Source organism: Notamacropus eugenii, chromosome 5, assembly GCF_028372415.1.
Source record: "Notamacropus eugenii isolate mMacEug1 chromosome 5, mMacEug1.pri_v2, whole genome shotgun sequence".
Classification (NCBI taxonomy): domain Eukaryota; kingdom Metazoa; phylum Chordata; class Mammalia; order Diprotodontia; family Macropodidae; genus Notamacropus; species Notamacropus eugenii.
In genome coordinates, this window is record NC_092876.1 from 132,509,605 (window position 1) to 132,532,113 (window position 22,509).

General features: G+C 40.7%; 1 protein-coding gene across 1 annotated transcript in view; it reads right to left on the reverse strand.

The window, feature by feature from the left end:
- Positions 1–22,509, reverse strand: part of P2RY2 (purinergic receptor P2Y2) — a 165,976-nt gene that overhangs the window by 117,401 nt on the left and 26,066 nt on the right. The window lies entirely within an intron of this gene.

Sequence of the window (22,509 nt, forward strand, 5' to 3'; positions counted from 1 at the left end):
TCTGGCCATTTTAGGCTAAGGTCTTATCAGATTCTCACTCTGAGTGAGATACACCCATTCCATGGATAGGCCTCTTTAAGTAGTGCCTAATAGTCAAAACACCTTGGTTGTAACTAGGCTACTCTTTTTCTTTTCCTGCTTTCCTCTAAGTAGGTACACAATAGCGGGTGGAGCAGTAGTTTACAGCAGATGAATAATTGAGGAATTAAGGGTGTTAGAAGGAATATCAATATGTGTATTCAAGTCTCCTAGTGTAAGTACAGGAACTGGGGCCAAGAGAAATATTGTGAGTCAGGTACTGAACTCATTGAGGAAGGAAGGGGAGTGATTTGGAGGTCTGTAAATAACAGTCACCAAGATTTTGATTAGATGGTAGAGGTGCATGGATGGATATACTGTGTGAACCTCAAAGAAGAAGAGGTTACTGAGTGATGGAGTAGGGGGAGAACTTGGAATTGACAAAAGGGAATAAGGAATATTCCAATTCTCCCACCTCAACCAATGAGTCTAGGGGAATAAATGCAGACAGTGCTAGAATGGGTGGCCAAGGAGGTTGTGTCATCAGTGGGAAGTCAGATGTCAGTGATTGCTAGATGATGTAAGGAATTGGGAAAGGAAAAGATTTAAGATGAAAGCAAGTTTGTGGCCTATGGAGCAGGCATCACCAGGGGCAAAGTGGAAGAGGTGGGTAACTTTTAGTTGGGACTTTAGGGAGGATTGAGGGGAAAAGGACTGAGGAATTTGGCAGTGGAGGGTGGGGAATGGCATTTGGATGGTGGCCTACTGAGGTTCTGAATCACTGGGATGTGTAGGGTATGACTGGGGAGAATTTGTCAATCATTAAGATAAATATTTAGAGAGATTTTCCAAAGTTAATAGTGTTGTGATCTTGGGGGGGCGTCCTTTCACAGTCCTGGGCAGTTCAGGCAAGGAAACAAGAACTTGGAGAAGAGGGAGTAGTGATATTCTCCTTCTCTCAAGAGCAGAAAACCAGGCTGAAAGATTGATGGAATGGCATTCTCCCCTCCTCTCATCAGTGAGAGACTGGTCACCACCAGCCTCATTTTCTTCACCATGACCATCATTATCACTAATGTCACCATCATCACCATCACCAGCATTAGACACCATTTTGTCCTGTGTCAGGTGAATAGATACCAAGCTCTCTAGTCCCTCTTCCTGATGGTGGTATTACCAACACCCCTAAAGCACTTAGCTCCAGTCCCTGAGATACTTTCCCACTCACTCTGCCTGGACCCTTTGTGCAAAATCTGGGATCCCTCCATGAAATAACTTGAAAAAAATATAATTTTATGTTACTGAAGTCTAGAAACAGAAAGCAGCAAGAAGAAGGGGAAGTAAAGTCACTGATTAGCATGCAAGGAAGTATTTGTCCCTTTCTCTAGTTCCTGGTCTCACCTAATTTAAACACAATCTCCTCCCCTTCTCACCTTTTTTCATTTCACAAAATATCAAACCATTTATTTTCTTATGGGATGCTTACAACATACCTGTAGTATAGGTATTACCATCCCTAACATACAGATGAGGAAAATGAGATCTAGAGGAGGGGAGGGGATTTCTCAACATCACATGCTGACTCAGTGGTAGAGGCCAGACTAGAGTCCAGGTCTCCTGACCTTAAACCTAGGGATCTTTGGCTATATCTCAAAATCAACCAGTCTGTCCTGAGGTACCTCTGAATCCCTGGCCTAGTACTGAGTAATTTTCTACTCTGAAGGAAGAGGACTTCCAGGCTCAGCTTTTACTAAGTTCACAAAGTTCCCTGATTGGGGAGACAGAACTCAAATTGGGGAAACAATCACAGAGCAAGACATAATAGGATTGAATGAAATGCTAAAAAATGTAACTTACACATAAGGGAAAAGATGAGGGTTGCCTGGGGTGGTCAGGGAATGCTGAGTAGTGGAGGTGGATCTTGGTTTGAGTCTTAAGGAATTGGGAAAGATCTGCAGAGTAGGAAAGATGTTAAGGGTTTAGGAACAGATTGAGCAAAGGTGTAGAGGGTGGAATGAGTCTAGCATGGGAGAAGAAGAGGGAGGAGTCAAACCTAGCTGGGACACAGGGAACATGTAGAGGATGCAGATGTGAAAGCAAAGATGAGGATTAGGGATAGGCTGGACAGTTATCCACAGTCTTCCCCCAGATCCATCCTTAGGACCGATATATACTCACCAACCACCCATCACTGTACTTTCTGATCAGAGATCACAGCCTGCAGCTTCTAATCCTTACAGCTACCAGATCCTCACATTAGGGTGCTGTGGTCATGACAGCAGAGTTCTGCATGTGGCATCCATACGTATTTGTGGCCTCAGGCCACATCCTGGCCATCTTCTACCCTCTATACACTCTGCCCTCTTCCACCTCCACCCGTTTCCTGTTCTGTAACCACAATCAAGAAGGGAAACTAGGTGGTACCGTAGTGGATAGAGCTCCATGTCTGGTGTCAAGAAAACTCATCTTCTTGAGTTCAAATCTGATCTCAGACACTTACTAGCTGTGTGATCCTGGGAAAGTGAATTCACCCTGTTTGCCTCAGTTTCCTCATCAGTAAAATGAGCTGGAGAAGGAAATGGCAAACTACTCCAGTCTCTGCCAAGAAAACAGAAAACCCTACACGGGATCGGGAAGAGTCAGACACAACTGAAGAACAAACCATAATCAAATCAATACTGTTACTGCTATATTCCTATGACATTCCAAGCCAAAATACTCCTCCTGGGCCACCATTCTTCTATATGTTCCATGTATTAGATATAAGCTCCTTCAGAGCAAAGACCATCTGCATTTTTGTTTTTGTATCCCCAGTAAATAGATCAGTGCTTGGGATACAGCAAGTTCTTGATAGATGCTTTTTCCTTCATCTATCTATCCAGTCACCAGTGTCGGAAAGAAGGCTGATGGATTAGGCAGTAAGGGAATGATTCTGTGGTTAGGGGGTTTACACTTATTTTGGATAATAGTCTGTTAAGAGATGGATTCTAACCATTTAATCAACCGACCATCAGAAAGGAACAGACACTCTTAACTAGATTTAGTGGTGCAATATAAGTTATTTTGAGCTACTCAAAAATATTATCTAAGTAACTGAGTCTCGTTATTTTTAGCTTAGCTTCTCACTTTAACTAGGCCCCATTCCTCCTTTCATAGGATTTCAAATGACACACAAGAGACTTAAGAGATCACTTAGTCTCATGCCCTCACTTTATCAGTGTGTAGCCTAGATACTAAGTGATTCATCCATGGCTATATATTTAGCAAGCAGCATGACTGGGATTTGAATCCAGGTCTTCTGACCTCAAATTTACTGCTGTTTCTAGCAGCTCTGGTCTTCCCTTGCTCCCTACATCAGGACTGGTTGGTAGATGCATGGCCAATATGGGTCATGTGGACAAAAGGACACCTTAATCCTTTGGGCATCTGCTTCTCCATCTCCAAAGTATGATGGAAGGAATGTAATAGAGGCCTGGATAGTAAAGGGTGTTGCTTTCCAGCCCTGGGGCCCACGAAGGGGGTATTTCTATCTTGTTATTAACACCGCTGTAGTGGAAGACTGGCCTTGAGCCCACTGCCCAGTGACCTGGGCTGTCCCCAGAGCCTGAGCAGTCTGGGAAGGGCCTCAGGCAAGGGCTGAGACAGCTGTCAAAGACAGCCAGCTAGCTACCCTAAAATTAGCCCCTCCTAAGAATCAGGAAAACAAGGTCTGGTTCCAGCACAAAACCTGCCTCCTCCAAGAAATCTTCCCTGATTGGTTCATCCTATAGGGAATGCTCCTTTCCAGGAGCTCCCCCAGTCTTTGGACTAGCAGCCCTTCAGACTCATGCTAAATCCTACCCTCTGCTTTTCTATTGTCTGATTGTCCCCTGGATGGGGATGTCTTATCCTAGCCAGGCCATGAGCTCACCAAGGGCAGAGTCTAGGACTCTTCTTGGGGCCAACACCCCCCCCCTCCCACCCCCCTCAAAGATCACTAGTCCCACACAGGAGGGACTGAGGACAAAGTTGCTGATTGCCTTATATAGGTGGTGTATGTGTACGTGTATGTGTATAAATGCTCATGTGTGTATGAACCTTTATAGAGATGTATACCTATGTTCATAAAAATATACCTGTGAGCTGATAGTATGTACATAATATGTGTACATATGAAAAAATAATAATCATTATGGTAAAGCCTATACTATGTTCATTCCACCAAATCCAACAAGTATTTACTTTACCTACTATATACTAGCACTGAACCTGGAGCCAGGAAGACTCATCTTAATGATTCCATATCTGGCCTCAGATACTTACTAGCTATGTCACCCTGGGCAAGTCACATAAGCCTGGTTGCTTCAGTTTCCTCAACTGTAAAATGAGCTGGAGAAGGAAATGGCAAACCACTCCAGTATCTGCCAAGGAAACCCCTAATGGGGTCGCAAAGAGTGGGAGAAGATCTAAAAATGACTGAACTGAATTGTATATCAGGCATTATACTACACTCTGGAAACGCAAAGACAAATGAAACAGAATCTTCCCTCACTGTGCTCAAAAAACTGTGCATTCTAGTAGAAGACTGATTCAACATGTACAAGACCACTAAATCTGTAGTAAGTAATTTCAGGGGTGAGAAGAGCACAAACAATGAGAAGGAGGTGATCAAGAAAGGCTTCATTTGGGAAGTGCTACCTGATCTGAATCTTGGAGGCAGTAACGCACTCTAAGAGGTACAGATGAGAAGAGAAGTCTTACCAAACATGATAGATAGCAAAGGCACAGAGATAGTGATGGGGTGGAGGCTCTGGGAATCCCCTAAAACTCTCCTTCCCACTTGATCTGGCATTTGCCTAAGCCTTTCATTAATCTCTTTGTCCAATTGCCTCCAGCTGCTTCCCATCCTTGAATCCACCAAAATCCCACTGTCTTGGTTCTGATCTCTATTCATCCCAGTCCCATCAAGATCTTCCTTAGACCCTTCCTCCCAGACTACTAGACTACCCCTACATCCCTCCCACAGTCTTTCTGTATATAAGATCCTTTTTGTCTCCATGAAGGTACTCAGATTCAATCTACCTCAGATTCAACCTAGCTGAGAATCAATCTGTCCCACCGGTCAAAACAAGAGCCACAAATGCTTAGGCTCCTTAAGAGTCAACTCAGTATGGCAAACCTTTAATAAACTTTGTTTTTCTTTGGCTGATAGAAGATTTGAGTTGATTTCATTGAGACAGGACCTGGGGTGGTGGTATTTTGGGGTCTGGAGCACCCCAAATCTCAACATTGGTAGATGAAATATTGCATGTCAGGAATATGAAGTAGGCCGATTTGGCTGAAATGTAGAGTACACAAAGGAAGCGATGTGAAATAAATCTGGAATAGCAGGTAGGAGCAAAGTTATGAAATCTTCTTAATGCCAAGTTGAAAAATTCATATATTACTCAAGAGGCATTAGGGAGCACTGAGGATCCAGGAGCAGGGGAGTGAGATGGTCATACTTGTATGTCAGGAAGATTATTTTGGCATTCATATACATGCAGATTCACATTTTACTAATAACATGTGCTTATGATATTTAACATTTCTGAAACCCCTCTCACCAATCTCTTATTTCATCTTGATAGCCCCACAAGAGAAGCAGGACAGATATTGTTATCCCTGCTTTACAAAGGAGGAAACCGAGGCTCCGAAGGGACAGTGACCTGCCCAAGGTCACATAGTGAATGAGGAATGAGGAGGGAATCAGGTCTAGAATCCAGGTGACTGTGTTGAGGTCAGAGTCAGGAGAGTGGTTTTGGTGTGAAAGAATTCACTTAGACCTTCTACGTAGCCATTGGTGATGAACTTAGAGTATATCCCAAGAATTTTGGGGTGCCACCTGCAAGGATGAGGAATAGATGTGCAGGTCCTAGTGTCCTGAAAGAATTCACTCAGTCTCCAAGTTAAAGAAAGACATTTATTGGGGTGGTGCACCCAAGTGGGGCTGCTCCCCATGAGGCAGAGCCCTAATGAGCTCTGTTCCACATGGGAGGAAGAGCATAGGCCACAGTCCCGGCTCGCCTAAGGGAACAGAGTGGTCCCTGCTTCTCATAGGAGGCAAAGGCATTTACCCAGGTCAAAGTTAAGACTTAAATACAATTTTATGGAATTGGAGGAAGGGGAAAAGGGACAAGAGAATGGAGGAGCAAGCAGGGCTCCAAAATGCCTAGGAGGTGTCTTTATCATACAAATAAAAAAAGAGGCTAGGAAAGGGGAGGATTTTAGACCACCTTCAAGCTCAGGAGGGGCCATACAAGGTACTAGAAAAGCAACCTTTAATATTCTTTTTAACCCTTAAGGCACTGTTTGTATCCACATCACCTGGATGCCACCTTTCTAGTCTCTTTATTCTAGCTATTTGTCAGCGTGGCCCCTTTCCCTAAAAGGGAAATCATTTTAACAAGTGGTCCAAAGGAAAGGGTCCATTGAAAAGGACAAAGATCTGATACCACGGAGTCATCACAATGACGGGTTTAGGATTTGATGTGGAAGATCGAGGATCTGATTCAATCTCTGCCCCTAATTGGCTGTGTGGCCTTGGCAATTTCTCTCCAGGTTTCAGTCTTCCCCATCTGTAAAATGATCAGGTTGAATGAGATGATCTGTATGGTTTCTTTTACTCCTGACAGTCTCTGTTCTAAAGTTTGTGATTCATTGGTTATATGTGACTCCATCATATCTACCTAGTGAAGATGCAGTATTTTCAGTCTTCCACCTCCCCCCCAGGATCTGTTAGAAGGTCAGAGATTTAGAAAAAAGCCAAGACATCAGCCCAAGGCCATGATTCTCCCCACCTCCAGTTCTCCTCCAGGATGGGTGGGGCTGAATTAGGCAATCATTCTCCATCCTTCTGACTCATTCCCAAACTATGCTGGAGAAGTGTCAGCTTCCCAGCCCCGGGGCGGTGCCTTCCCGGGGCAGTCTTTCCTGAGATGGGTAGGACAGGAAGTTGGCAATGGCAGCCAGTAGAACTGGACCAGTGCAAAAGGGGAGCAAGTATCCCCTCTTTCCTTGGTGGTTGGATTTATGAGTATTCTACTTCGTCCCTCTAAGTTTCAGGCTCCTCATCTGTAAAATGGGTATAATATTTACACTCCCTACCTCATGAGTCTGTTGTGAAAAAAGTGCCTTGAGCCACTAGGGAAATGGAAGCTATTTTAATTTGGAGGATACTAGATAGGACCCAAAGCCTCCAAATAACTCTCCTGGGTGTTGCCACATTGCTTCAACTGGCACTATCTCTAGAAGACTCATAGGAAAACAGAGAATCTATTACAGTACAAGGATCTTCACACCATGCTCCCTGAATCCAGCTTGCTTCTATTTTCTCCCAACTTCCCTATTTCGTTGATGTCTAGGCATCCTCCCAATTACTGAAGTTCAAAGCCTTGGTGCCATCTTTGATTCTTCCTTTCCAAGAGCCAATCAGTTCTGACATCCTGTGGATTCTATCTCCAAAAGACCTCCCCTCAATCCTCTTCTCTATTCTCAAGGTCACTATTGATGTTGAGGCCTTCATCACCTCTCATCTAGAGTAGTGTAATAACTTCCTCTTTGGTCTCTGAGAACCTCTGCCTCTCTCTTCCCCAATCCTTTCTTCACCCAGTTTCAACTATGAATATTCTAATGGCCAGCTCTGACCCTGTCCCTTCCCTGATTAAAACTTTTCAGTAATTCCCCATTGATTACACCATAAATTCCAAACCACTCAGCCTGACATTCAAGGCCCATTGCATTCTAGCTCCAACTTGCTTGTCAAACCTCATTTCACAATTTTTACCCTTGTCCATTTTATATTCTATCCAGAAGCAGTCTATTTCCTGTTCCCCATTCTTGTTCTGTTACCTCTCACTACCGTGTCTTTGCTCATGAAGGTCCTTGTGCATGGTCCTCATGCCTGGAATGGACTGCTCTATCTCCATCTCCAATTGCTGAAATCCTCTGCCTTCAAGACCCAGCTTTGGAGCTACCTCCTTCCCAAAACCTGCCCTTATCACCCAACTCAAATGAAAGCAATCTCTTTCTCTCTCTCCAGGAATCTCATCATCTTCTGTTTGATATCTATACACTTACCACACTCCTTGGGTTATAGTTATCCATGTACAGGTCCCCTTCTCACTGCCTGTGAGCTCCTAGATGTTAGAACAACGTCTTCTTTTGTCTTATCTTCATTCTCCTCTCTCCTATCTATCACAAGGTACTTAATAAACGCCTGTTGAATTGTACAAATATAAATTAAGCTTTGGGGAACTACAATGCTCTTTTAATGATCCCAACTTTCCTATGGATACGAAGGTCCATCTTTTAATACTAACAGACTACTTGTGTTACTATATGACAAGATAGAACAGTCTCCAAAGAACGAAAAACTTTTTATCACAAAGAGAGCAATGGAGAGGTGTTTAGAGGGTATGCACAGACTACAACATATAACCAGTATGAAATTCTACAAAGAAAAGGGGTAAGGGATATGATATAAAGGAAATGTACAATAGGAAGACAAGATAGGCTGGTTAACTGGCAAGGACTAGGGATGAGAGGTGAACAGAGTGCCCCACGGATAGCCTGGCAATGTCAGGAGAAAGTAAGGAAGGACTCCAGCACATTGGATCAATGAACTCATAGGGACATGGACAAGACTTATACAGGATGGACAGAAACAGATGAGTTGTGATAGGAACTGTTAGAGGGAACTTCTGAGTTGATAGTCACCAATTCATTTGGGTTATATTGTTAGGGACAGCATGGAATAGCATATTTCAAGTTAGAAGACTTGAATTCAATCCTGACTCTGCCACTAGCAATGTGACCCTGGGTAAGTCACTTTATCTTCTTGGAGATTCAATTTCTCCATCTGTAAAATGGCAATAATAGCTCATTCAGAGTCTCTTTCATAGAGATAAGAGAAAATAGAAGTAGAAGGGGGGAAATACTGCAAGATGGAAGAAGAGAAGAAGGATGTGGCTACCCCTGTGCTTGACTACTCCTGTCCCCTGGAGTGAAGAGGAATCAGATGTGGAATTAGGCAGCTACAAAAACCAGGAAAGGTAGGATCAGGACATAGGATGGGGCTACTTGTCAGGCTATGGGAGCTCCAAGAAGGAAGAGAAACTGTGGGCTAGGGGAATCAGCAAAGGCTTCCTGGGGAAGGTAGTACTTGACCTGGGTCTTGAAGGAGGGTTCATACTTTTTTTCATAAAGACAGCATTTAGAAAGCTCTGTCCCAGTACATTATGAGACTTCCTGGCATACTGAAATCAAAGCTGAAGGGGAAGAACACATTTAAAGCAATTAGCACCCATGAAATATCAGTATTACTGTACATTTTTTGAACTACAAAATGGACCATAACATACTTGGAAAGTATCTTAAAAAGAATCGTACGATATTAATGAATCACAGATTTCATCACCCTAAGACAACTGTTTAAAACTAAATATTTGTTTATAAAGGAGAAAGGAGATTGAAAGATATTTTTAGAACATTGATAAACTGAACAGAAATCTACAGAAATATTTTTGGAGTAAACAACCTCACTTCAGACAAGATAATATTAAATGAGATCAAATAAGATAATATTTGTAAAAAATATTTAACATGTAGTAGGTACTATGTAAATGCTTAACCCCTTCTCCTTTCCCTTCCCTCTTCATCAAATAATCGTAAAGACTAATGACAGGCACATGCCTTGCATTTGATTTTGCCAAGTCTAACCAACAATGGTTCATCTCCAGATGGGACCTAGGAAAGTGCTAAGATCCAAGGGTAGAATCAAAAAACCCTCCATAGGCAACATCCACATGAATTTAGTCAATAATATGTCAACAAAGATGAATGGGTGGCTGTGTCATGGGTATAGATATAGTGGGGTTAATGGTGGCAATTCAGGGATAGGTCACTACCACACAAAATTACATAAGGGTTATCCTTAAGGATGCCTGACTTTGATATCAATGTAGATCATGCAAGGAACCAGGAGAAATTATAAATTATTTGCATCCCTCCAGGCTGCAAAATTTTAGTACCTAGCAAGACATGACCTGGTAGCTAGGATTATATGTCTTTTATGGGCTGATAGGAGAAAATTGAGGGTCCATACTTCTTAAGGAGGATTTTGATAAGCCCTGGTAGGAGTCAAGGAATGGTCATTAAAATGAAGAGAATGGCATCAACAAAGATCAGGACTTGTTGCTGGAACTAACAAACAATAATCCAGTTTGGTGAGAGTAGCAGGCATTTAAGGAATGCTAAGATAGCTGAATGGGAAGCAGACCTCATGGTCCCATGTAACTTCTCCAGCAATACCTTTAAGGATTAAGAATGATCAAAATAACAATATGTCACATATAAATTAATGATAAAACACATAATTATATGATATCATATAATATATGACAATAATGATTAAAAAAATTCTGTGAGCATCAGTTCACATAAGGCTTTCCAAGTTTTTCTGAAATTCACCCATTCAGCATTTCTTATAGCACAATAGTATTCCATTACATTCATATACTGCAACTTGTTCAGCCATTCCCCAATTGATGGGCATCCCCTCAATTTCCAGTTCCTGGCCACCACAAAAAAGAACTGCTATAAATATTTTTGTACAGTGGGTCCTTTTCCAATTTTTATGATCTCTTTGGGATATAGCCCTAGAAGTGGTGTTGCTAGATGAAAGGGTATGCACGTTTTTATAGCCCTGTGGGTATAGTTCCAAATTGCTCTCCAGAATGGTTGGATCAGCTCACAGCTCTACCAACAATGAATTAGTGTTCCAACTCTCCCACATCTTCTCCAATATTTATCATCTTCCTGTTTTGTCATGTTAGCCAGACTGATAGGTATGATGTGGTACTAGAACAGAAATTCTTAACTTAGGATCTATGGACTCCCAAGGTATCTATGGAAAGATTTCAGGGGGTTCCATTAAACTGGAGTAGGAAAAAAATTACGTTTATTTTCACTAACCTCTTACTGAAATGAGGCATTTCCTTCAGTTATTCAAAAACATTATTCTGAGGAAAAATACATAGGCTTCACCAGATTACCAAAGGGGTCCACATAGCACACACAAAAAAGTGATGAAGAACCCCTGGAATAGAGGACTTTAAAGGATTTCTGATGAAAAAGTTCAGAGCTGAATAGGAACTTTGAAACACAAACACAACAGTCCAGATAAATCTAAAAAGGTAAATTTGTTAAAGAAACTCAAGAGAGCTGAATGATGATGTAGTGCTAATGTTCTTAGAGAGAAGAATCGTGTCCCTTCAGAACTTTAATGCCTTCAAAGAGCATTGAGGGAGTTAAATAAGAAAAAGAGGTCCTGGGGTGATTTGAATCTTCTTTAAAGGTTTCAGGAAAGGAAACAGAAAAAAAGGTAAAATGAAAATACTAGTGTAAAAAAAGAGGAAGAAGGAAAGTGAAACCTGCTTTTTCTCATAACTGGAGTGGTTGACAAGGATACAAATAAAGAGGAAGGAGTGGGGAGAGTAGGTATCATCTGAACCTTATTCTTACACAAACATATATAGACATCCATCAAACTCAATAGAGAAACAAGAGGGGAATGAGGAGTGGGTCAGAGGAATGATTGTAAGAAGAAAAGAGGGTCATCAACAAAACAAGCTTCCTGATTCCAAAGCAGGAATTAAAGGAGAGAGTGGAAGGAAGGAAAACAAAGAACTAGAATCTAAGGCCTCAGACTGCTGCTTAGACAATTGGGGAAAGGATGAATCAATTGTGGTATGTGAATGTAACAATATCATTTTGCAATAAGAAATGACAAAAAAAGACTATTTCAGAGTATTCTAGATAGTATTAACTGATGCAGAGTGAAGTGATCAGAACAAGGAACACAAACATAGCCATATCATAAACACAAACATCTTTGAAAGACTTTAGAATTCTAATCAAAGAAGTAATCAATCATGTCTCCAAAGGACTTGATGAAGTATGTTACCCCCCTCCAAGGCAGAGAGGTGGTGCAGAAAGGTGCAGAAAGAGAAAAAAAATTGAGGATCTGAGATCTCGGAGGTCTTAGGGTGGATTTGGTTCCTCTCTGAAGGTTGCAAGAGAGGAAACAGAAAACAGGTAAAACGAATATACTAGCGTAAAAAAAGAGGAAGGGGGGTGAAATCTATTTCATATTTGAGGTGTTTGACAAGAATACAAACTCAGAAGAAGGAGTGGGGAGAGGGGATTTGGGATTTGATCACTGTGTGGACTCAATTTGCTTGACTATGTTAACTTGATACAAGGTGGTTTTTTTTCTCTTTCAATACACACACACACACACACACACACACACACACACACACACACACACACACACACACACAAAGGCATTTATAGAGAGATAAAACTAGAGCCTCACAGTTTCAAATACCAGGAATAGTATGATGTATCTCTGTCTTCCTGAGAAGGTAGAAGCCCCCTTTTACCATAAACACTATTGCATTATTACCCTAGAGGGCACCAGGAGCTTGACACCTGAAAGAATCCTGAAAACATCCGTGATTAGATGAAAGAGGGGAAGAAGGCATGATGCTGATCAGGTCAGTTCAGGCAAAAACTTAAGCAGGATGGGATCTGGAATGGGGAGGATGCCGAAGTGGAAACCATTCATTTCCAAAGTAGAGCAGAGAACAGAGTGGATCTTGGACTACGGAAGGATACCCTCATGTGGCCAAACTGAGAAATTGCATTAATGTTTATCTCATCCAGCCATTCTCAAACTTTTTGGGCTCAGGTTCCCCTTACACTCTTTAAAATCACTAGGTACCCACGATTTAGATACAAAGGCTGATCCTATAAGCAAACTGGGTGAGCAAGGAACAGTTTACCTGTCAGATTTATGAAGAAAGAATTTGTGAACAAGAGATAGAGAACATTATGAAAAGCAAAATGGATAATTTTAATTACATTAAATTGAAAAGTTTTTGTAAAAAAAAATAAAAGCCAATGCAACCAAAATTAGGAGGGAAGCGGAAAACTGGGAAAGAATTTTTACAATCAGTGTCTCTGATAAAGGTCTCATTTCTAAAATATATAAAGAACTGAGTTAAATTTATAAAAATACAAGTCATTCTTCAATTGATACATGGTCAAAGGATGTGAACAGGCAATTTTCAGACGAAGAAGTTAAAGACATCTATAGTCATATGAAAAAATATTCTAAATCACTACTGATTAGAGAAAAGTAAATTAAAACAACTTTTAGGTACCACATCACACTTAACATGACAAAACAGGAAAATTATAAATGCTGGAGAAGATGTGGGAAAGTTGGAACACTAATTCATTGCTGGTAGAGCTGTGAGCTGATCCAACCATTCTGGAGAGCAATTTAGAACTATGCCCAAAGGACTACAAAAATGTGCATACCCTTTGACCTAGCAATACCATTTCTAGGGCTGTATCGCAAAGAGATCATAAAAAAGGGAAAAGGACCCACATGTATAAAAATATTTATATATATATTTTTTTTATATATTTTTTTTTTTTATTTAGCTTTTAACATTCATTTTCACAAAATTTTGGGTTTCAAATTTTTCCCCTTTTCTCCCCTCCCCCCCCAAACGCCAAGCATTCTAATTGCCCCTATGACCAATCTGCTCTCTCTTCTATCATCCCTCTCTGCCCTTGTCTCTGTCTTCTCTTTTGTCCTGTAGGGCCAGATAGCTTTCTATACCCCTTTACCTGTATTTCTTATTTCCTAGTGGTAAGAACATTACAGCTGATCCTAACACTTTGAGTTCCAACTTCTTTAGCTCCCTCCCTCTCCACCCCTTCCCTTTGGAAGGCAAGCAATTCAATATAGGCCAAATCTGTGTAGTTTTGCAAATGACTTCCATAATAGTTGTGTTGTATAGGACTAACTATATTTCCCTCCATCCTATCCTGTCCCCCATTACTTCTATTCTCTTTTGATCCTATCCCTCCCCATGAGTGTTGACCTCAAATTGCACTCTCCTCCCCATGCCCTCCCTTCTATCATCCCCCCCCACTCTGCTTATCCCCTTATCCTCCACTTTCCTGTATTGTAAGATAGGTTTTCATACCAAAATGAGTAGGCATTTTATTCTTTCCTTTAGTGGAATGTGATGAGAGTAGACTTCATGTTTTTCTCTCACCTCCCCTCTTTATCCCTCCACTAATGAGTCTTTTGCTTGCCTCTTTTATGAGAGATAATTTGCCCCATTCAATTCTCCCTTTCTCCTCCCAATATCTTTCTCTCTCACTGCTTGATTTCATTTTTTTTTAAGATATGATCCCATCCTCTTCAATTCACTCTGTGCACTCTTTCTCTATGTGTGTGTGCGTGTGTGCATGTGTGTGTGTGTAATCCCACCCAGTACCCAGATACTGAAATGTTTCAAGAGTTACAAATATTGTCTTTCCATGTAGGAATGTAAACAGTTCAACTTTAGTAAGTCCCTTATGACTTCTCTTTGCTGTTCACCTTTTCATGGTTCTCTTCATTCTTGTGTTTGGAAGTCAAATTTTCTTTTCAGCTCTGGTCTTTTCATCAAGAATGCTTGAAAATCCTCTATTTCATTGAAAGACCAATTTTTCCCCTGAAGTATTATACTCAGTTTTGCTGGGTAGGTGATTCTTGGTTTTAGTCCTAGTTCCTTTGACTTCTGGAATATCCTATTCCATGCCCTTCGATCCCTTAATGTAGAAGCTGCTAGATCTTGTGTTATCCTGATTGTATTTCCACAATACTTGAATTGTTTCTTTCTAGCTGCTTGCAATATTTTCTCTTTCACCTGGGAGTTCTGGAATTTGGCCACAATGTTCCTAGGAGTTTCTCTTTTTGGATCTCTTTCATGCGGTGTTCTGTGGATTCCTTGAATATTTATTTTGCCCTCTGGTTCTAGAATCTCAGGGCAGTTTTCATTGATAATTTCATGAAAGATGATGTCTAGGCTCTTTTTCTGATCATGGCTTTCAGGTAGGCCCACAATTTTTAAATTGTCTCTCCTGGCTCTATTTTTCAGGTCAGTTGTTTTTCCAATGAGATATTTCACATTATCTTCCATTTTTTCATTCTTTTGGTTTTGTTTTGTGATTTCTTGGTTTCTCATAAAGTCATTAGCCTCCATCTGTTCCATTCTAATTTTGAAAGAACTATTTTCTTCAGTGAGCTTTTGAATCTCCTTTTCCATTTGGCTAATTCTGCTTTTGAAAGCATTCTTCTCCTCATTGGCTTTTTGAACCTCTTTTGCCAATTGAGTTAGGCTAGTTTTCAAGGTGTTATTTTCTTCAACATTTTTTTGGGTCTCCTTTAGCAGGGAGCTGATTTGCTGTTCATGCTTTGACTTCATGTCTCTCATTTCTCTTCCCAGCTTTTCCTCCACCTCTCTAACTTGATTTTCAAAATTCTTTTTGAGCTCTTCCATGGCCTGTGCCCATTGAGTGGGCTGGGACACAGAAGCCTTGATTTCTGTGTCTTTGCCTGATGGTAAGCATTGCTCTTCCTCATCAGAAAGGAAGGGAGGAAATGCCTGTTCACCAAGAAAGTAACCTTCTATAGTCTTATTTCTTTTCCCTTTTCTGGGCATTTTCCCAGCCAGTGACTTGACCTCTGAATATTTTCCTCACACCCACCTCACCTCCTGATCCTCCCAGCCAATGTTTGGGGTCTGAGATTCAAATGCTGCTTCCAGCCTCAGGGCTTTGGGCGGGGGCAGGGCTGCTATTCAGTGTGAGATTAAATTCAGATGCTCAGGTGAGGGCAGGGCTGCCTCTCAGGCGCAGTTCCCTCAGGGAGTTTATGCACAGACCTTCAACAATGGATCCAGGCTCCTGCCTGCTTGGAGAGCCCTGGTCTGCCGCTGCCCCTCAGCTTCTGTCTCCTGAGGGGGCCCGAGCCATGGGGGCACCCCACTCCCCCCTCGACCCACCAAAGGGACTCTCTCACAGACCCCCGTCACCTGTGGTTGGAGGTACTTGTGCGGCCGCTGGAGATCCCGTCCCTGAAGCCCGCTCGGATCTGTTCCTCTCGGTGCCGCGGCCACGGCAGGGCTGTACTCAGCTCCCAGTCCCGGCGCCCAGTCCGCAGCACGAAGGACCTTTTACGAGAGGTTTGCAGGTCTCTCCGGAACAGAAATCTCCCTCGCTCCAATGTTCTGTGGCCTCTGGGTGCAGAATTCGCCGTGAGTTACTTCTTTGTAGTTGTTCTATGGGTTGTGGGTTCAGAGCTATGTGTATGTGCGTCTTTCTACTACGCCATCTTGGCTCCGCCTAAAAATATTTATAGCAGCTCTTTTTATGGTGGCCAAGTATTGAAAACTGAGTGGGGAATGGCTGAACAAGTTGTGGTATATGAATGTAATGGAATACTATTGTGTTATAAGAAATTAAGAGCATCCCCAATTGATAAATGGTCAAAGGATGTGAACAGGCAATTTTCAGAAGAAGAAATTAAAGTTATCTATAATCATATGAAAAAATGCTCTAAGTCACTATTGATTAGAGAGATGCAAATCAAAACAACTCTGAGGTACCACATCACACCTATAAGATTGGCAAACATGACAGAACAAGAAAATGATAAATGCTGGAGAGGATGTGGGAGAGTTGGAACACTAATTCATTGTTGGTGGAGCTGTGAACGCATCCAACCACTCTGGAGAGCAATTTGGAACTATGCCCAAAGGGCTACAAAAATGTGCATACCCTTTGACCCAGCAATATCGCTACTAGGACTGTATCCCCAAGAGATCATAAAAATGGGAAAGGGTCCCACATGTACAAAAATATTTATAGCAGCACTCTTTGTAGTTGCCAAAAACTGGAAGTCAAGGGGATGTCCATCAATTGGGGAATGGCTGAATAAATTATGGTATATGAATGTAATGGAGTACTATTGTGCCATAAGAAATGATGAACAAGAAGACTTCAGAGAGGCCTGGAAGGACTTATATGACCTGATGCTGAGTGAAAGGAGCAGAACCAGGAGAACTTTGTGCACAGCAACGACCACAGTGTGCGAGAGTTTTTTCTGGTAGACTTGGAATTTCATAATAACGCAAGAACTTCTTAAAAAAAAAAATCCCAGTGGTGGTTTTCTAAGGCAAAATGCCTTCCACACTCAGAGAAAGAAATATGGAAGTCATTCACAGAATGTAGCAGATCATGTTTGTGTGTGTGTATGTTTTTGTGTATCATGTTTTGATTTGTTATATGATTTCTTCCATTTATTTTAGTCCGACTACATAGCATGACTATAGTGAAAATGTACTCAATAGGAAAGTATATGTAGAACCTATACAGAATTGTACGCCGTCGTGGGGAGGGAGGGGGGTAGTGGGGGGTAGGTGTGGGGGGGATAAAATCTCAATTGTATGGCAGTGATTGTTAAACATTAAAAAATAGTAATAAAAAAAAAAGAAATGAAGAGCAGGCAGACTTCAGAAAAACTTGGGAAGACTTCCATGAACTGAAGCTGAGTGAGGGGAGCAGTACCAGGAGAACACAGTTACAGGCATTGTTCGATGACTAACTTTGATCGATTTGGCTCTTCTCAGCAATGCAAGGATCTAAGACAGCTCCAAAAGATTCATGATGGAAAATGCTACCACATGCAGAGAAAGAATTATGGTGTCTGAATGCAGATTGAACCAGACTATCTGCTTTCTCTCCTTTTTGTTTTGGTTCTTCTTTCTTGTGGTTCATTCTTCTTTACATCATGTCTAATGTGATAATATGTTTAATATGAATGTATATGTACAGCCTATATCAGATTGTCTTTGGGAGAGCATATGAGAGGGAAGGGAAGAAAATTTAAAACTCAAAACCTTGCAAAACTGAATGTTCTAAACTAAAAATAAATAAATAAATAAATTTGAAAATGACTAGACACCCCAAAGATCTTTGGTTTATGTTTGTCTATATTTACCATACTAGAAATTAGAAATGATAGTTTTAAAATATGTATTCATTTAAAATAACAGTAATAAATCTGTTACATGTTAACGTAATGTTTATATGAAAAATAACTGTACTTCTCCAAACAAAAAAGTACGTAAAGTGGCATTTTTTTAACTTATTTTTGCAAATCTCTTTAATATCAGGCTTAATAGAAGACAGATACTTCTCACTATAATTACCATGATAACGTCTCCCATTTTCATAGTACTCTAAAGTTTACAAAGAATTTCCCTCACAACAGCCCTGTGAGATAATTAGTATATCATTATCCCCTTATTACAGAAGAGAAAACTGAGGTTTAATGAAAAATTACTTGTCCCAAGATCACAAATAGATTGTAAAATCATAGACTCATAAAACACCAGAGCTGAAAGGAACCTCAGAACCACCTGATTTAATCCTGCACTTTACAGACGGTCCCAAGAGGACAAGTGAGGTACCTAGAGAGAAAAAGATTTGTTCAAAGAAACATAGCTAGCAAGTACTGGAGTTGGGAAGACTTAGGCTGAAGTCTACTGACCCCAAGGGAGTGTTCTTTTAAAAAACTCCAGCTTATTCATCTACTCACCTTTACACATCTCTGTCCTCATCAGAAAGTTTCCTTGAACTCCTGTGGCTGAGGCCATCTCCATCCTGTGCAAACCTCAGGTGGTGAACCTCTACAAACTCAGTGAGACGGATCCTCCAACACTAGAAACCCCATTTATCCTTGAAGCCTTTCCAGCTGTGTGGAACCAAGCCCAGACCTTGGCAGACCTGCTGGCAGAACCTCCAAGATCCCAAAGTCATTTCTGCTCTATGATGAGGACCAGTAAACAATAACATGAAATGTCAACATCCATTATACCCCAAGGAGATCAATAACAAAAATAACGACCTCATATACACCAAAATATTTTATTTATTTCAAAAAAAATTTTTTTTTAAACTTTCGAGACTTCAAGTATTCTCATGATTTTACTAGTAATTCATTTTTTTTTTATTTAACTTTTAACATTCATTTTCACAAAATTTTGGGTTACAAATTTTCTCCCCTTTTATCCCCTCCCCCCCCAAACACCAAGCATTCTAATTGCCCCTGTGACCAATCTACTCTCTCTTCTATCATCCCTCTCTGCCCTTGTCTCCGTCTTCTCTTTTGTCCTGTAGGGCCAGATAGCTTTCTATACCCCTTTACCTGTATTTCTTATTTCCTAGTGGCAAGAACATTACTCGACAGTTGATCCTAACACTTTGAGTTCCAACTTCTTTACCTCCCTCCCTCTCCACCCCTTCCCTTTGGAAGGCAAGCAATTCAATATAGGCCAAATCTGTGTAGTTTTGCAAATGACTTCCATAATAGTTGTGTTGTATAGGACTAACTATATTTCCCTCCCTCCATCCTATCCTGTCCCCCATTACTTCTATTCTCTTTTGATCCTATCCCTCCCCATGAGTGTCGACCTCAAATTGCATTCTCCTCCCCATGCCCTCCCTTCTGTCATCCCCCCCATCCTGCTTGTCCCCCTGTTCCCCACTTTCCTGTACTGTGAGATAGGTTTTCCTACCAAAATGAGTGTGCATTTTATTCTTTCCTTTAGTGGAATGTGATGAGAGTAGACTTCATGTTTTTCTCTCACCTCCCCTCTTTATCCCTCCACTAATGAGTCTTTTGCTTGCCTCTTTTATGAGAGATAATTTGCCCCATTCAATTTCTCCCTTTCTCCTCCCAATATATTTCTCTCTCACTGCTTGATTTCATTTTTTTTTTAAGATATAATCCCATCCTCTTCAATTTACTCTGTGCACTCTGCCTCTATGTATGTGTGCGTGTGTGCATGTGTGTGTGTGTGCTCCCACCCAGTACCCAGATACTGAAATGTTTCAAGAGTTACAAATATTGTCTTTCCATGTAGGAATGTAAACAGTTCAACTTTAGTAAGTCCCTTATGACTTCTCTTTGCTGTTCACCTTTTCATGGTTCTCTTCATTCTTGTGTTTGGAAGTCAAATTTTCTTTTCAGCTCTGGTCTTTTCATCAAGAAAATTTGAAAATCCTCTATTTCATTGAAAGACCATTTTTTCCCCTGAAGTATTATACTCAGTTTTGCTGGGTAGGTGATTCTTGGTTTTAGTCCTAGTTCCTTTGACTTCTGAAATATCCTATTCCATGCCCTTCGATCCCTTAATGTAGAGGCTGCTAGATCTTGTGTTATCCTGATTGTATTTCCACAATACTTGAATTGTTTCTTTCTAGCTGCTTGCAATATTTTCTCCTTGACCTGGGAACTCTGGAATTTGGCCACAATGTTCCTAGGAGTTTCTCTTTTTGGATCTCTTTCAGGCGGTGTTCTGTGGATTCCTTGAATATTTATTTTGTCCTCTGGTTCTAGAATCTCAGGGCAGTTTTCCTTGATAATTTCATGAAAGATGATGTCTAGGCTCTTCTTTTGATCATGGCTTTCAGGTAGTCCCAAAATTTTTAAATTGTCTCTCCTGAATCTATTTTCCAGGTCAGTTGTTTTTCCAATGAGATATTTCACATTATCTTCCATTTTTCCATTCTTCTCTCTTTGTTCTGTGATATCATGCTTTCTCGCAGAGTCCTTAGCCTCCATCTGTGCCATTCTAGTTTTGAAAGAACTATTTTCTTCAGTGAGCTTTTGAATCTCCTTTTCCATTTGGCTAATTCTGCTTTTGAAAGCATTCTTCTCCTCATTGGCTTTTTGAGCCTCTTTTGCCAATTGAGTTAGGCTAGTTTTCAAGGTGTTAATTTCTTCAACATTTTTTTGGGTCTCCTTTAGCAGGGAGCTGATCTGCTTTTCATGCTTTTCTTTCATCTCTCTCATTTCTCTTCCCAGTTTTTCCTCCACCTCTCTAACTTGATTTTCAAAATTCTTTTTGAGCTCTTCCATGGCCTGAGCCCATTGGGTGGGCTGGGACACAGAAGCCTTGATTTCTGTGTCTTTGCCTGATGGTAAGCATTGTTCTTCCTCATCAGAAAGGAAGGGAGGAAATGCCTGTTCTCCAAGAAAGTAGCCTTCAATAGTCTTATTTCTTTTCCCTTTTCTGGGCATTTTCCCAGCCAGTGACTTGACCTCTGAATATTCTCAAAAAAAATTTTTAACACCAAAATAATTTTAACAGCCCTTTTTGTGGGAGTTAAGGACTGGAAACAAATGAAGAAGTCTATTGACTAGGAAATGGCCTACAAGTTGTGGTAAACAAATATAGTGAAATATTAATCAGCATGGTAGAAGGTCATGAGGAAGGTGGTAAGCATTTATATAGCACTTACTATGGGATAGATATTGTGTTAAGTGCTTTACAATTTGATCCTTATTGCTATTATGCTCCATTTTACCGTGGAGGAAACTGAGGCAAATAGAGTATAAGTGATTTGTCCAGGGTCACATAGTTAATATCTGAGGCTGGATTTTGAACTCAGATCTTCCTGACTCCAGGGCAAGTGCTCTATCCACTGTACTAGCTAGCTTCCTCTAGCTGGATGGCATTGCAAATAGAATGTTGTACTTGGACTCAGGTAGATCTGAACCTTTCCTAAGGCATTTCCTGGCCATGTGGCCCCAGAAAAGTCACTTAAGCTTTCTTGGCCTCAGTTTCCTCATCTGTAAAATGGGAATGAAAATAACAGCACCTCCCTCACAAAGTTGTTGTGAGTGTCATGTTAGCAACTCAAGTTAATGACTCATATCAAACAACTGGTAACAAATAATTAAACAGAAATAATCAAGTGCGTTATGGAGTGGGACTTAGGTGGGACTGGTCGATATGGGAAAAAAAGATGAGTGTTTTAATGGGCTCCAAGTCAAAGGTAAATCAACAGTATGACATGACAGCCAATACAAACAAACAAAAGGAGTCAATGCTCTCTTAAGGATCATGAAAAGAGTCAGAATGTCCAGAGCCAAAGACAAGATAATCCCACTCTACACTAGTAAAGTCACAATAACTAACAATAACTAATAAATGTTTGTTGACTAACAAAAGGATTGGTGGAGCCCCTCTGGAATGTGATGTTCAGTTGCAGGGACATTGAAAGACTAAGAGGAGCCCCCAAGGGGGTAATTGGGGTGGTGAGAGATCTAGAGACCAGGCCATGCAAGGATCCACTGAAAGAACTGGGGAAAGGTGGAGCCCTAATTTTTTGGACATGACCAATGCAGAAAGTCATTTTGAGTGACTACATGTTTGTTACAAAGCTTTTGGATTATTTTATTTTTATCATTATCATTAATTGTTGATATTAGTATTAATTATTATAATTGCCAATAATATTGTAATAATGCTAATATAATGATATAATATTATTCATAATTATTATTTTATTATTGTTATGGGAATGAGTTGGAGGGAGAGAAAAAATTTTTTTCATTAAAAATTTTATTTAAAAAAATAAAGAATCAGGGAAGCTTAAGATGGAGAAGAATAGAACGGGGAGAGCTGGCATTGGACACATGTCTTTCAGTATCCAAAGGGCCATTAGGTACATAGGAAGAGATTAGCTATGTTCTGCTTCCCCCAGGGAAGC